Source organism: Schistocerca gregaria, chromosome 7 (assembly GCF_023897955.1).
Source record: "Schistocerca gregaria isolate iqSchGreg1 chromosome 7, iqSchGreg1.2, whole genome shotgun sequence".
Lineage (NCBI taxonomy): Eukaryota > Metazoa > Arthropoda > Insecta > Orthoptera > Acrididae > Schistocerca > Schistocerca gregaria.
In genome coordinates, this window is record NC_064926.1 from 102681530 (window position 1) to 102698630 (window position 17101).

At 42.5% G+C, this 17101-nt stretch overlaps 2 protein-coding genes across 3 annotated transcripts in view; both read left to right on the forward strand.

Moving 5' to 3' along the window:
• The window catches only part of LOC126281633 (LIM domain only protein 3-like), a 1631617-nt gene that overhangs the window by 956957 nt on the left and 657559 nt on the right, over window positions 1-17101 (forward strand). The gene's annotated exons all lie outside the window — the stretch shown is intronic.
• Window positions 1-17101, forward strand: part of LOC126282306 (uncharacterized) — a 155676-nt gene that overhangs the window by 98037 nt on the left and 40538 nt on the right. The gene's annotated exons all lie outside the window — the stretch shown is intronic.

Sequence of the window (17101 nt, forward strand, 5' to 3'; positions counted from 1 at the left end):
GCACTATGGGACTTCTGAGGTCATCAGTCCCCTAGAACTACTTAAACCTAACCAACCTAAGGACATCACACACATCCATGCCCGAGACAGGATTCGAACCTGCGACCGTAGCATCGCGCTGTTCCAGACTGTAGCGCCTAGAACCGCTCGGCCACTGCGGCCGGCTCGCACGAATTCCCCATGGTCACTCTACGTAGTTTGATAACCGAAATCGGAGTACACACTTAAACAGTTGGCCCGCAGCTACTTCCATGAGCTGTACATAGCTTCCTAGATGGTCATTCATTCTGCTGTGTGAATTAACTCGTGATAAGATCTCAGATTATGCGAAAGCGTACTACACACTTTGCTAAACAGATGGCACCATTCACTAGTTATTAAGGTAACAGTTATTACAGTTAATACTACTACTCAGTAACCGGCTATTTCTATCGGTTACGTTAGTTTCTACTCCTGTAGGAGTGTAAACACTACAGAGAATTTGTGTGGTTCTTTTCTGCATCGAGAGCTCACTTCTACACGCCAGTCACGTTACATCCGCTGTGCCACTCAAATTTTTCTTGCACGTTCTTATTTCTGACGTCTCCCTAAAAACATAATCCCAGGATGCAGAAGCCTGGGACAAAACTTCTGTTTCTTCGAAAACTATTTTAGTTTTATTTGTGAGGCTTGGCTGAGAAATTGTAGATTACTCAATTTCCGAGATTTTTATGTGCCGCTGATATTCTGCACTTCGGTCAGAAACACTGTGGATGGAGTGACCGATGTAGTTGTATCCGAACTCACGAGGGATATGGTGTGTCGCAGGGACACTTGAGGCCGAAACTGTCCCCAACCGGTCTCCAGCATCTCCTCTGCCAGTTTGTCGGAAAGCAGATGTCATTGTTCGCCTTCCCAGGGCCCCCTCATTTTGTTAGCAGTAGCTCCGCAGAAAGGAAAGAGCACAATCACTGGCTCTTCACGTGAATGTTCCGTGTGTGAAAAGGATAACTGTGTGAAATACAAGAGTCTGTTTACTGGATCCAACGGTCCGAAGCTTCGTTGCTGTGGTCATCGGCAACTGTATCGTTTCGAGTTTAACAGTGTCGTCAAAGCAAGAAGAAATGCCACGTTCACAACCCAGAAATGACCAGTTATCCGTCACACATCAATCACAACACTCCGTGAGTATCCAGAAGATGATTCAGACATGTGGGCAACCCTGTATCTGATAGATCTCTACCACCATCGATGTTGTCCATTGCCGACGTATTGTAATCGTTTTCGCGGAGGGCAGAGTCGAAACTCGTCATCAACCATACCGTGATCTTCCGTTTCTGGGACCTGCCGAGGCAGTTAGCCTTTCCTTCCTCTCCGTCCGCACCTGAAGAGTTTTCCAACTCTAATCTCAAGATGCGATCACAGCATCACTTTCGTTTCCTCCACTTGCGTCCTTGTTTCCCGCCTGGCTTCCTTCCTTCCTTACTCCTTTCTGTCTAGGCTTACATCTGTTCACCTGCTTACTACTGGACCTATGCATACATGTAAGTCAAACAACTGGAGTGACATTCGGAAGCAGCAAGGATGCAATCCTCGTACGGCCGTCCAGATTGAGGTTTTCGTATTTTTCCATGAATTACTTCAGTTTTTCCTTGTATTTCTGCATATGATACATGTAAATCCCCTATCGATACCTGTATGTAAGCCAGAGACAAAACTGAAAACAGCGTGCTCTGAATAGTACGACACCGGGTTGTATTGCGTTGTATGCTCCCTTGTGTGAAGGAATATCTGTTGCTAAATACCTAGGTACTTGAGTAGAGCTTGTGCTGTTGTACTTAGGGGGATTTTGGTCCTGTTTTCATTGCTAAGGACTCCACTCTGTGTGGCATTGTTTCCGTAGCGGATGACTTGGGCATTCTGATCGCTGATATCGGATGTCCTATCCAAAAGATAGCAGAGAAATGCCACTCGCTTCTAAACAGGCCTCACGGCGCAAAATGTATCAATAGCAAAGTGGCCTGTTACGAGTACTGTAGATTCATCCGTCTCCAATAACTTGATCTTCGCGGAAACTACAACTGACTATTTTTTCCTTTCTTTGAAATTCATGGAATGTATCAAAATACACCGCGATAACTTACCCCCATTGCAGCTCAAAACTACCTTCGCTGTATCGTGATCAGCGTCTCTGAAATCTGACGCCGTAGCCTCTTGTGATCATCCCCGGTAAAGTCAGGAACGGTGTTCACTCAGTGTAGCCAAATGAAAAGTTCAGGCACCATAGAAGTGGAACGAAAGGCTCAGCAGCGGTGCCAAGTCGACAAACTTGCGTCAAGCTGGAAGCTACAAGGCACTGATTTATTTCAGCTCAACTAGAAAAAGTCTCACACCCCACCTTCAAACTGCTAGCAGAGCTGCGAAACTGCTCCCCATGTATGTGGTTAAAATAGTGATGTGTTGGGTTCAAAATGCGACAGTATCGGCATGGTGTAATAGGAATGCATCGCCATACCTTGATTGTGGAAATAAAACTGCGTCCATGTCTAATATACATTGAAACCAATAACATTAATGAGAAGCAGAAGGCGCAAACAGTAACACTGAGGATAAATTGTATTAATTACAGGTAGTACACCATGAGAAGCATATATCATTTCTTACTGACTTACCCGAAGCTGTCGGACAGATAGCCAGTTCAGTTGGCATAAATGAAAGTAAAATGATGGTATGGCATCGTTGGTCAGAAGATCACGTCTGGGAATGCTCAGGTGCCCGGTATAATTGAATTGTATGTTTCTGAAACCACACTTTTCCATTCGGTCACATTTTCCAGGTAATGAAAGAAAAATTCTGTACTTAATAGTCTAGTTGGGAGAGCCATGGATTTCTTTGGGGTTATCTGCTGTTAGGTGCAAATATTTTTGTTTTGTTTGGTAACATGAGGCCAATACAAAACCCCACAGAACTTTTTTAAAAGTGATGGGGAAATGCTGTTTCTGAAATAAAACGCTAATAGTTTAGAAAACAAATTGCAGTAAATCGGTTTTAATAGTCTGTAATGAATTTAGAACTTTGCTTCTTACTACAGAAACTTTTTAATTTGATAAGATGTATAGACCACGGGTTCTAGGGGTAGCGTCTTTGATTCATAATCAAAACGTCTTCGGTCCCGCGTTCGATCCCCGCCAATGACTAAATTTTGATAAATAATCAGCATTGGCGGCCGAAGACTTCCGGCATAAGAAGTCAGACTCATTCTGCCAACGGCCTTGTCAAAGAGGGCGGAGGAGCGGATAGAGGTTCAGGGCACTCTCTTGTCCTTGGGGTGGGAAATTGCCCCTAAAGGCGGAAGAATCAGCAATGATCAACGACATGAGGATGCAGAAGGCAATGGAAACCACTGCATTAAAGACACGTAACGTGTATCCACAGGACATGTGGCCTGTAGTTGAAGAAGTGTCATGATGATCTCTCCATTGGCAAAAGATTCCGTAATAGTCCCCCATTCGGATCTCCGGGAGGGGACTGCCAAGGGGGAGGTTACCATGAGAAAAAGATTGAATAATCAACGAAAGGATAATGTTCTACGAATCGGGGCGTGGAATGTCAGAAGCTGGAACGTGGTAGGGAAACTAGAAAATCTGCAAAGGGAAATGCAAAGGCTCAAACTAGATATAGTAGGGGTCAGTGAAGTGAAGTGGAAGGAAGACAAGGATTTCTGGTCAGACGAGTATCGGGTAATATCAACAGCAGCAGAAAATGCTATAACAGGTGTAGGATTCGTTATGAATAGGAAGGTAGGGCAGAGGGTGTGTTACTGTGAACAGTTCAGTGACCGGGTTGTTCTAATCAGACAACGATAGTTCAGGTATACATGCCGACGTCGCAAGCTGAAGATGAACAGATAGAGAAAGTGTATGAGGATATTGAAAGGGTAATGCAGTATGTAAAGGGGGATGAAAATCTAATAGTCATGGGCGACTGGAATGCAGTTGTAGGGGAAGGAGTAGAAGAAAAGGTTACAGGAGAATGTGGGCTTGGGACAAGGAATGAAAGAGGAGAAAGACTAATTGAGTTCTGTAACAAGTTTCAGCTAGTAATAGCGAATACCCTGTTCAAGAATCACAAGAGAAGGAGGTATAGTTGGAAAAGGCCGGGAGATACGGGAAGATTTCAATTAGATTACATCATTGTCAGACAGAGATTCCGAAATCAGATACTGGATTGTAAGGCGTACCCAGGAGCAGATATAGACTCAGATCACAATATAGTAGTGATGAAGAGTAGGCTGAAGTTCAAGACATTACTCAGGAAGAATCAATACGCTAAGAAGTGGGATACGGAAGTTCTAAGGAATGACGAGATACGTTTGAAGTTCTCTAACGCTATAGATACAGCAATAAGGAATAGCGCAGTAGGCAACACAGTTGAAGAGGAATGGACGTCTCTAAAAAGGGCCATCACAGAAGTTGGGAAGGAAAACATAGGTACAAAGAAGGTAGCTGCGAAGAAACCATGGGTAACATAAGAAATACTTCAGTTGATTGATGAAAGGAGGAAGTACAAACATGTTCCGGGAAAATCAGGAATACAGAAATACAAGTCGCTGAGGAATGAAATAAATAGGAAGTGCAGGGAAGCTAAGACGAAATGGCTGCAGGAAAAATGTGAAGACATCGAAAAAGATATGATTGTCGGAAGGACAGACTCAGCATACAGGAAAGTCAAAACAACCTTTGGTGACATTAAAAGCAACGGTGGTAACATTAAGAGTGCAACGGGAATTCCACTGTTAAATGCAGTGGAGAGAGCAGATAGGTGGAAAGAATACATTGAAAGCCTCTATGAGGGTGAAGATTTGTCTGATGTGATAGAAGAAGAAACTGGAGTCGATTTGTAAGAGATAGGGTATCCAGTATTAGAATCGGAATTTAAAAGAGCTTTGGAGGACTTACGGTCAAATAAGGCAGAAGGGATAGATAACATTCCATCAGAATTTCTAAAATCATTAGGGGAAGTGGCAACAAAACGACTATTCACGTTGGTGTGTAGAATATATGAGTCTGGCGACATACCATCTGACTTTCGGAAAAGCATCATCCACACAATTCCGAAAACGGCAGGAGCCGACAAGTGCGAGAATTATCGCACAATCAGCTTAACAGCTCATGCATCGAAGCTGCTTACAAGGATAATATACAGAAGAATGGAAAAGAAAATTGAGAATGCGCTAGGTGACGATCAGTTTGGCTTTAGGAAAAGTAAAGGCACGAGAGAGGCAATTCTGACGTTACGGCTAAAAATGGAAGCAAGGCTAAAGAAAAATCAAGACACGTTCATAGGATTTGTCGACCTGGAAAAAGCGTTCGACAATATAAAATGGTGCAACCTGTTCAAGATTCTGAAAAAAGTAGGGGTAAGCTATAGAGAGAGACGGGTCATATACAACATGTACAACAACCAAGAGGGAATAATAAGAGTGGACGATCAAGAACGAAGTGCTCGTATTAAGAAGGGAGTAAGACAAGGGTGTAGCCTTTCGCCCCTACTCTTCAATCTGTACATCGAGGAAGCAATGATGGAAATAAAGGAAAGGTTCAGGAGTGGAATTAAAATACAAGGTGAAAGGATATCAATGATACGATTCGCTGATGACATTGCTTTCCTGAGTGAAAGTGAAGAAGAATTAAATGATCTGCTGAACGGAATGAACAGCCTAATGAGTACACAGTATGGTTTGAGAGTAAATCGGAGAAAGACGAAGGTAATGAGAAGTAGTAGAAATGAGAACAGCGAGAAACTTAGCATCAGGATTGATGGTCACGAAGTCAATGAAGTTAAGGAATTCTGCTACCTAGGCAGTAAAATAACCAATGACGGACGGATCAAGGAGGACATCAAAAGTAGACTCGCTATGGCAAAAAAAAAGGCATTTCTGGCCAAGAGAAGTCTACTAATATCAAATACCGGCTTTAATTTGAGGAAGAAATTTCTGAGGATGTACGTCTGGAGTACAGCATTGTATGGTTGTGAAACATGGACTGTGGGAAAACCGGAACTGAAGAGAATCGAAGCATTTGAGATGTGGTGCTACAGACGAATGTTGAAAATTAGGTGGACTGATAAGGTAAGGAATGAGGAGGTTCTACGCATAATCGGAGAGGAAAGGAATATGTGGAAAACACTGATAAGGAGAAGGGACAGGATGATAGGACATCTGCTAAGACATGAGGGAATGACTTCCATGGTATTAAAGGGAACTGTAGAGGGCAAAAACTGTAGAGGAAGACAGAGATTGGAATACGTCAAGCAAATGATTGAGGACGTAGGTTGCAAGTGCTACTCTGTGATGAAGAGGTTAGCACAGGAAAGGAATTCGTGACAGGCCGCATCAAACCAGTCAGTAGACTGATGACAAAAAAAAAGCATGTATAGGACTCATTCTCCCCATCTGTGTCAGGAATTCTTAGTAACAAAAAGTTGCTTTTGTTTATGATTCACAGATTTCGACACACAATATGTTACTTGAAATTAAAAGAAAATGGTTTTACATTACTCTTACAGGACAAAGATTAGTGTTAGGAATTGAATAAAGAATGAGAAGATAAAAACATAACATCTCATATCCACGTATGGAGCTTTATCAGTATAATTTATCACCAGTTATCGCGGAGGCTGTAGTTTAGTATTCATTATAAAAGTCAAGTTATTCAGTCGCTGTATAAAGCTGCGCCTTCTTTATGTCACTGGATAAGAAGCAGAACTTGACAATAATAGCCGATTGCAGCGAGCAACAATTTAAAATTATGAACATCCGTTCGATAAATGAAATTAATTCTTCTGATGCACCACTCCTCTCCATATTAAAACTTCGTGGATTAACTTACGTAGGATGTTATTTTTTCATCTTCCTTCTTTTTCCCACGAACTTGCGTGAGAGCACTGGTTTGTTAAATAATTTTGGCCACCCATTATTAAAATGAAAAATGTCTGTTGTTCGTACAATTGTAACAGTAAATCTGTTGTTCGAAGCTACTATTAGTTTTACATATTCACTCAATAGATTCTGGCTGGTGTGCTAGTCTTCGTCTTTATAACACCAAAATCACCATCACATGGCATGGAACAATGCCTACGTACGGCAAAATATTGGTGTACGTTTTGTAATCTTCCAGTGGTAATGAGGGTTTGCAGAAATCTAACAAGATTATTTTTGTTCTGACCCGGACGCCCATCAGAAAATAAGTGTAGGCACTTGATAGAATTTGGTAACTCACTAACATTGCCACATAAAAATGCAAACTTAATCCGGACCTTCCTTATCTTCTCCCGCGTAGTATATATATAAAATTTTGCGGTATTGCACCTCATGTCGTGAATATTAACTACATTAATGGTGAGTTGTCTGTGGTAGAACATTTGCTGTACTGATATAGACACATTTAAAACAGAAACAATACTTCTCCAGAAGAAGTTCCTGCACTAAAATGAAATTTTACATCCTGTTCGTAGGTGAAGGCTTTACAATTGTCGTATTCTTTGTACATAAAACAGTAGATATTGCCTCTATAATCACGAAAAACAGCCGTAATATTTTTCCAAGGGCATGCAGCTTTACTGTATGATTAAATGATGATGGCGTCCTCTTGGGTAAAATATTCCGAAGGTAAAATAGTCCCCCCATTCGGATCTCCGGGCGGGGACTACTCAAGAGGACGTCGTTATCAGGAGAAAGAAAACTGGCGTTCTACGGATCGGAGCGTGGGATGTCAGATCCCTTAATCGGGCAGGTAGGTTAGAAAATATTAAAAGGGAAATGGATAGGCTAAAGTTAGATATAGTGGGAATTAGTGAAGTTCGGTGGCAGGAGGAACAAGACTTTTGGTCAGGTGAATACATGGTTATAAATACAAAATGAAATAGGGGTAATGCAGGAGTTGGTTTAATAATGAATAAAAAAATAGGAGTGCGGGTAAGCTACTAGAAACAGCATAGTGAACGCATGCAGCTGCATCAAACCAGTCTCAGGACTGAAGACCACAACAACAATAACAACAACAATCACGAAAATATGAATAACGCATGTAGTGCCAAAAAGTGGAGAAGTGCTCTTTCTGCAATAAACGATTTAAATGTTTCTGTTAATCCCACTTCGTCCCCTTCCAAGTCGATAAAGGTGAAATGATCAGGACAACTCAAATACACAGTCCAAGAAAATCTCCGTCCTGGCTGCGAATCGAACCCGGTACCCCACTATCCAAAGAGAGCGATCCTAACGACCAGATCACGAGCTGCAGACGAATTGAAACAAGACGCCGATTGACTGTAATTAGGGAGCACCACCGACCTTCCGGTACCCCGGGAAAACTGGAAGACGCACATGTTTACACTAGTGAGTCGCAAAGTGAGGTGCCTCGGTAGTGACTGTTTCCATTTGAACACGTAATTGGCTTTTGAAGCTGCAAGACATAGCGACACCTCACGCCACAATTGCTCTACGGGCTTTGGCGTCTCGAGGGAACATGTGTAAGTTCTACACTCGTAAGCTGCCTCCATTCCGGCCTCCTAAGGTCTCGCTCTCAGTTCGCCACACTAACACTGTCACGTCGCACACACCGCAGCACTCGCTCAAACTTGACGCGTAATATTGTCGTTCCACCGCCTGATATTGTCTCCGTACGGAATTCTGCTCCCCATGATCGCTTCTTTACAAAGTTTTAACGTTGTCAACAGCACTTGTGTTGTCCATATGTCACACGCCGTAGCCTCTTTGCGGGTAGTTGTAGTGCAAGCGGCGAGTGAGCGATAAAAATGATTAAACCGGCGGAGCGCCACTAAAGGTGCTGCCGCGCGCCAGACCGTGCCCTCACAGGTTCGGATGGAAATAGTGCGGCCGGATTGGCTGCTGCTTTATTAACGCTGCGGAGGGAGTAACGGCACTCCGGGACGCTGTGGGCTGCCTGCGGGTGCCTGCTTTACGTGGACCGCGGGAGGTGTAAAGCGCGTGCGGGGGCGAGGACTGCGCCGCCCCCGGCGGCGGTCCTGGGGCAGGAGGCAGCAGTCGCCGAGTTAACGCCTAACAGCCGTCGGTGAATTCGTAAAGCAATCGCCCCGCCTGTACTTTTACGGCCGCGGCCCGGGATTGAAGTCTGATGCTGGCGGATGCAAGTTGCACACCGGCACCTATGGCCGACGCCACTGCTCCCGAACCACCACTACAACCGCCGATTGGTTAGCTCCTTACCGCGCATGTACTTGTAGAGGAATCACATCCGAAGATCGCGACAGTATTATTTGTGCGATTTAAACGGCCGAGGCTGCGTGTTCGGCGGGGCAAGCTTTATTGCGGTGTGATCTCGTGTAACCCCATTTTCCAAGTTATTACTACGTTTTTTTTTTTTTTTTTTTTGGTCATCACTCTGCTGACTGGTTTGATGCGGGCCGCCACGAATTCCTTTCCTGTGCTAACCTCTTCATCTCAGAGTAGCACTTGCAACCTACGTCCTCAATTATTTGCTTGACGTATTCCAATCTCTGTCTTCCTCTACAGTTTTTGCCCTCTACAGCTCCCTCTAGTACCATGGACGTCATTGCCTCATGTCTTAGCAGATGTCCTATCATCCTGTCCCTTCTTCTTATCAGTGTTTTCCACATATTCCTTTCCTCTCCGATTCTGCGTAGAACCTCCTCATTCCTTACCTTATCAGTTCACCTAATTTTCAACATTCGTCTATAGCACCACATTTCAAATGCTTCGATTCTCTTCTGTTCTCTTCTGACTCCGTATCAGCAATTATTAGGGCTGGTCCCGGCGGAGGTTCGAATCTTCCCTCGGTCATGGGTGTGTGTGTTTGTCCTTAGGGTAATTTAGGTTAAGTAGTGTGTAAGCTTAGGGACTGATGACCTTAGCAGTTAAGTCCCATAAGATTTCACACACATTTGAACATGTGAATTATTAGGGCTACTTTTTTCTCAACCTCCGAACGGTCGCGAAATTAAAAACACAGTGAAAATCGGGTGAAGCTTTGTGCAGTGCTTCTACTATAATCATCTATTGCGTCACAGTTCTCTTGTCAATTCTGATTGCACAGCGAGCTCGTTAAGATGCCTAGAAAACAGTGTCCCCCGTGAAGTGTGTGTTGAGCAGTTTCGCCTGATTTCATGCAATCAACATAACATAGCTCTCGTGCGTTTCCTTCTTCGTGACAATGGCGGGCTAGATACTGCAGGCGCAACAGAGAGCCACCTCCATGGTTTCTGTGGGAGGAAACTGATCGCCCACCTTACACCCCTGACTTGACTCCCTCTGGTTATCATCTCTTCGCCGTCATGAATCGCTTGCTGCGGGGACAGTATTTTGGCACAGACAACGAGCTGCAGTCCAGTGTAGGGCATTTGCGGAAATCACAGTGTTGTTGTAAAGTTGGGACCACGTTATGACAGATGAGTAAGTCGGAGCAGCAACTATATAGAGAAGTAGCTGGAAGGCGTAGGTAAAGACACCTTGTCTGTTTTCCTAGCGTCTTCTACTCTCTAAATATCCTGATTCGAAGGAAACCATTTTACAGTTATACCACACCAATGCAACTGCATGAAATCAGGTTCAAATGGCTCTAAGCACCATGGAACGTAATATCTGAGTTTATCAGTCCCGACTTAGAACAACTTAAACCTAACTAACCTAAGGACATCACGCACATCCATGCTCGAGGCAGTATTCGAACCTGCGACTGTAGCTGCAACTCATTAAATCAGGCGAAACTGCTCAACACACCGCTGCAGCTAGCAGCTGCTTTTCTTTAAATTTTTCTATTTTTCCCTCAGATCACTGACATTTTTTTTAATTACCTTGCTTACCTTCCATCAAGTGAAACCTTTTAAGGAAAACTAGACGCGCCCATTTGTATCTTTCTCACTCTTCGCTAAGCAAATCTGGACAAAACCCATTGGGGAATTTGTAGGAAGTCTTGGTTTTGCTCCCGTCAAACATTCGACAAAAAACACCACGTACTACTTATGCAGACGACCCAGCACTTAACATAACTAATCCAAATTACATAAAACTGCTAGAATTATGCCAGCTGCGCACCGTGATCGTGAAATCCATAGCATTTAGAACGCTATCTCTAAAAAAGAAAACGACGATCTCACCAAACCCACATCTGTATGAATTTCAGCTCAATCAAGTGGCAATAAAACAGAAGTTCCACAAAGAAATACAAAATAACAAAGTCCTCAGAGGAATTAACATTTGTGAAATACAACTCAAAATTATCCCCAAAAAGAAAAATCGAATCAGCAAAACCAAACGGAGATAATAAGACCCAGAAAATGTTTCCCCTAGCAAGTGGAGAGATACGAAACGAAAACTGGGATCAAACAAAAGAAAGTCTATATCTAAAGCCGAAGAAATTGCTCGCATAATCAAAACCAAAAAATTCTCTTCTTTGAATTAAGAAGAGAATCATAGGAAAACGAAAATAACGCATAAAACATAAGCATAAGAAATTGCCAGAACAGAAATGGAAGGGTTGAACACGAATAAAATTGATTTTTTTATATTGAGACGTCTGTTCTACCACCCATCGAGTTTATTTATCAGTAGAACTTAAAACATCCCAGCTCCTCCACCAAATTATAACATTTCAGCTCCTCCACCAAATTATAACATCCCAGCTTCCTCAACCAAATTATAACGTCCCAGGACTTTCTGCACCAAATTATAACATTTCAGCTCCTCAACACCAAATTAAAACGTTGCATTAGGAGGTGTCTGCTTCGTGCAAAAGGTCTTGAGTTCATATTGACAACAAGTAATTCTTCATTACAGACGTTTATTTACAAACAGAACTGACAGACTTCACAGACTCAACAACTGACTCTCCGAGCTAACCGCACTGCATATCCCAACTGAACTGGCAACTGACAACTCCTAGGTGTATTAATATCTTTCCAAACAATGAGAGTCTTTGACAATGTTTTGTTTACAATACGATAGCAATTCACGACTTAAAACTAAATTAGACATTACAGAATTTTAGTACAGATTAAAGTAAGAAAAAGGATCAGTACATATAAATTCTTACAAGCATAATTTCCAAATAGATTTTATAACATTTTTCTACCAGCTTCTGGATAACCTTCACCAGATTTGTACCGATGTTTCCAGAAATATCTTGACATTTGATTCTGGATATTTCTTGAGTGATTTAGAACAACTATCTATATGTAAAATGATTTAAATCGTGTTTCAAAACGCAAACAAATCTTTTTAGCAATATTTCTTGATACAAATCGTCTTTCGAAATTAGATTATGAAACAGTTTTCACAAGTTTTCGTATTTTTGCGGTCATAATATAGAACCTCTCCATAGAAAGCTCCAGAAGTGCGCATCAAACGCTCATTCACAGACTTTCTCTTTAGCTGGTGAGTTTTTAAAAGTATCTTGTCCATATTATACGAAATAATTTAGCTCAAAACTGATAATTTATACAATTAATCAGAGCTACAGCAAACAGTGAGTCTTTCTTTTACAAAATGAAATATAATTACAAAATTGAATGAAAATAGGTTACTAACACTAATATATATTTACATTAATTCTATTTTTGTTCTTTCTGTGCAAAATGTCCTAATATTGACACAGTACAATATTTAAACATCACCAAAGTTTCCCTTTACATTTTGCATATCTGTATCGACATCCCCTAAAAGTCTACAGTATCGAATACTTCAATATGTCCCAATATGTCCTGTAATGTTACAAACTGTACATGTGTCTATAGTCGATGTCAGTAATTTAACGAGTCTAATTGCTGCAACTGACATTTACGACCAGAAGATTCACAAGAGTCATAACTGAGGTATTGTGTTTGGCAAAAAGTTAAACATTTGCTTGAAGCAACGTTTGTTAACACATGCAGTACAAACAGTCATATTTTGTAAAGTGGAAGTACGTGCGTTCTCATGCATTCTCCCCATATTTGTCATCGAAGAATAACTATGGTATTTCCGTAAATACACAGTTGTTAAAAGCAGAAACAGATGCATTGTGTGGAGAGGGGGGGGGGGGGGGGAGACAACATAATAGACTCTAGACAGCATACAAAACACGTTAAAGGGCTTGTACAAATGTAAATTTGGAGCATTACTTCTAACTTGAGAATGGGGAAAGGATCTTGTTAAGGTTATTAGAGTCAAACGCAGGCAGTTCTGAGGTGCAACTATGAGAAAAGACATGTAACCTAAGGTGAAAAAAAGAACACTTGGGTTGCAAACTCTCTCCAGAAATTATAAGAATCGAAAGTTTAACAGCCGAAAGAAAAGCATGAAGTACCTACTTTACGAACAATCAGGGTGACCCTTTGTTCATAGGAGAAATAAAAAAAGGATAATAAGCCTGGAAATAAGTCAGCGTACCTCATTCCACAGGCATCGCCCTTTCTAGACGTCTGTGCCGAAAACAGCCAGAGTACCTTCCTTAGTTTCGCACGCTACAGCCACTCCATCACTGGCTACAATTATTTGTCCGTTCTGCAGTACCGCTGCTTCTTAGCGACTAGATGCACGCTGCAGGGAACCCAAATTCATTTGAACCCCACTGGATACCAAAATACGTTTGCATATTACTAGAGACCTAAGTCCATTGGTTTAGTGGATATACCACGGGACATACCTAATGGACTCGATTCAGAAGTCTCGCGGTTCTAGGCGCGCAGTCCGGAACCGTGTGACTGCTACGGTCGCAGGTTCGAATCCTGCCTCGGGCATGGATGTGTGTGATGTCCTTAGGTTAGTTAGGTTTAAGTAGTTCTAAGTTCTAGGGGACTAATGACCACAGCAGTTGAGTCCCATAGTGCTCAGAGCCATTTGAACCATTTTTCGATTCAGAATGAATGAGGATAGGATCGGCTGCAGTTCAGATACACCGATAACTAATTCGGTCTCGGTCCGCTGTTGTCGTTCCCTTTAATGGAAAGTTAAAACAAGCTGACGTATTTCTCGAGATCATCCCATCGTATGGCAGGAGTACCAATAGATGCAGTGCTGTGTCTCTGTTTCCTCGTAAACGAAATTTAGTTATTTACTGGAATTCGTCCTTATGGAGGTAATATCCGCAGGCCAAACATTATCTGATTACTGGACCCATAAACGGGCACTCGTAAATGTTATTTGGACGCTGTGCGCTGTGGGAACGATATCGTTCCATCGGCGCCGAGTGGGATCCTTCATGGCGCGCCCGCAATTGCCTTGCAGACATAAAATGGAAATCGGCCGCAGATAATATCGTGGCAGCCAGTTTACAGCTGTTGCCCGGCGGTTATCTCCCCATTGTCCAACGAGGTGGCGGTCGTCATGTTGCCCCTGGTGCTCATCACGCGAGTCATTGGCGGAGAAGAAGAGAGGGGGGGGGGGGGGGAGGGGATGTTTAGATTTTTGCGAAAACGAAACCTGATGAGCCGTTTGGCATTAATACTTTCCCATTCAGGAAGCGAAGCTTTCTTATTAGGTCTAACCGTGATAGTTTAACACGGAACAACAAAAATAAATTATGACAGTGATCTGGAACCAAAGCACTACCCAATAGTTGAAGAAAGGAACAGGTCACACCTGTCTGCAAGAAGGGTAGCAGAAGTAATCCACAAAACTACCATCCAACACCCGCCGTCACAGCCATCTGTTGTAAAATCTTAGAACATACTCTGAGCTCAAACATAATGAGGTACCTTAAACGAATCTCAGCCTTCATCCTCCATGCCAACCAGCATTTGGTTAGCCCAGATAGATGCTTTTCTCATCTGACATCGTGAGAGCCACGAATCAGTGTAATCACGTGGCAGCAGCACTTCTTGACTGCTGAAAACCACAAACTCTCAGTACCGCACCTACACTTAGTATCGAAAGCACGACCTTACGGGGTATCAAGCAAAATTTGTGAAAGGATGGAGGATTTCGTGGGAAGGAGGGCGCAGCATGTTATCTTGAGTGGAGGAACATCGACAGATTAACTAATTGCAAGTGTGTCCCAGATAAGTGTGTTGGGACCCTTGCTGTTCATCTTGTATATTAACGATCTTGAATATTAATAATAAACTCACCTTTTTCGAAAATGTTACCTATAATGAAGTACTGACTGACAAATGCTGTGCAAATATTCGTTCAGATAGTGATAAGATTTCAGCTTGGTGCAAAGACTGGTAATTTGCTATAAATGTTCAAAGCAGTAAAATTGTGCCCTTCACGAAACGAAGAAACGTTGTAGCCCTTGTCTACGGTATCACAGAGTCATACATTTGGAATCGGTCAACTCGTACAAATGCCTGACTATAGCAGTTTGTACGGATATGAAAGGAACGATCGCATAGACTGTCGTGTGTAAAGCATGGGTGTACTAGGAAAACACAACACTTTTACAAAAGAGGACGATTAAAACATACTTGCGATGCTTGCTACAGTATTATTAAAGTTTGCGAAACCCAGACCAAGAAGGACTAACACAGAATACTGAACAAATACAAAGAAGGGGATCGCAAATGATCAGATTCGTTCGTCCAGTGGAAGAGAGTGACGCTGGAAAAAACGTAAATGACAACTTAAGTGGGTAAGAGTAGAAGACATAAACTGCCTTCTTGCAACGTTCAAAGAGCCAACTTGTGTGGAATACCCTCTACCATGCACTTTGCGGTAGTCTCCAGAGTATAGATGTAGACAAAAACGTATTCTCCGCAAACATTTCTACAGGGTATTTCGGGTTGCGAGTGCCCATCCTAGCGTGTATGTTAGTTACGTAATGCACTCTGTTGAATAGCAGCAATGGTCTTTTCTTTTACAAGCATAGTTTATCAACGCAAATTCTTCATGCATTTCCCAGGACTGCGAATTTCTTCTTCTTCTTCTTTCTCACTGGAGTCTTCGATGGGCTGAGGCCCTACCATATGGTCAGCCAAAACCTTTTCCATCCCTCTTGCTCTCAGCCTACATTTCATTCTGGTAGAATATCTTTTCATCATTATGTTTCTGGGCATCCCGTCATCACAATTTCCCCACCTTATGGCCTAAACAGCGTATTTCTTGACGCTTGATAAACTTTTGTTTTTATTTTATATTAGTTTTTTATTAAATTCATGATTATACTGAATGAGCACAATAAAAATTTATAACTGAGCAACCGTTTGACATGATGTTACATTTGATGCCGTTACATAGGTCAGTGTTACTAGTTGTTGGGACCAATAGATGTCGTTAGTGTTCAACAACACCGACGCAGTGTGATAGGTTAGTTACTGGCGAAATAGCGTCGAAGCAGGAGAAAGCGCAATGTCTCCTTTGGTTTCACGAAACGAAATCGCCCATCAGTGTTCAGCGTCAATTTCGGACTGACGTTAAATCAATAAAGCGATGATATGCCAAGTTTAACGAAACAGGCAGCGTTGAAGATCGTCCTCGAAGCTGCAGGCCTTGTGTGAGTGATGCAACTGTTGATCGTGTTCGGCAATAGTTTCAACGGAATTCTTCTAAATGAACTCGTCAAGCATCACGTGAACTTCAAATATCGCAAGCAAGTGTGGTGAAGATTCTTCACGGTAGGCTTGGGTTGCATGCTACAAGTGCAAATCGTGCAGGCCTTGCAACCGAATGATCCGCTGACACCTGCTGATTTTGCAACTGAGATTCTCAACAGGATTGATGGCGCTAACCATTACTTAAATCGCATATGCTTTACCGATGAATCCAACTTCATGTAGGCATAATGTCCATATATGGGGTTCAGAGTCTCCACTTTCTACTGTACAATTACAGCGAGACAGCGAAAAAGTGACTCTTTGGTGTGGCCTCATGCATAACAAGGGTTTTGGACCGTTTTTCTTCGCGGAAAAATCCATTACCGCTAACATTTGCTTAGACGTTTTGCAACATTTCATTGCCCCATAGTTAGAAGATTATCAATCATGGATAATTTTCCACCGAGATGGAACACCCCCTCCCCCACTGGGCTTTAATAGTGCGTGATTTCCCGGATGAAACATTTCCAGATCGGTGGATTGGAAGGAATGGTCCAACACCCTACCTAACCCGCTCTCCAGACATTACTCCCCTCTCCATACATTACGCCCCTTG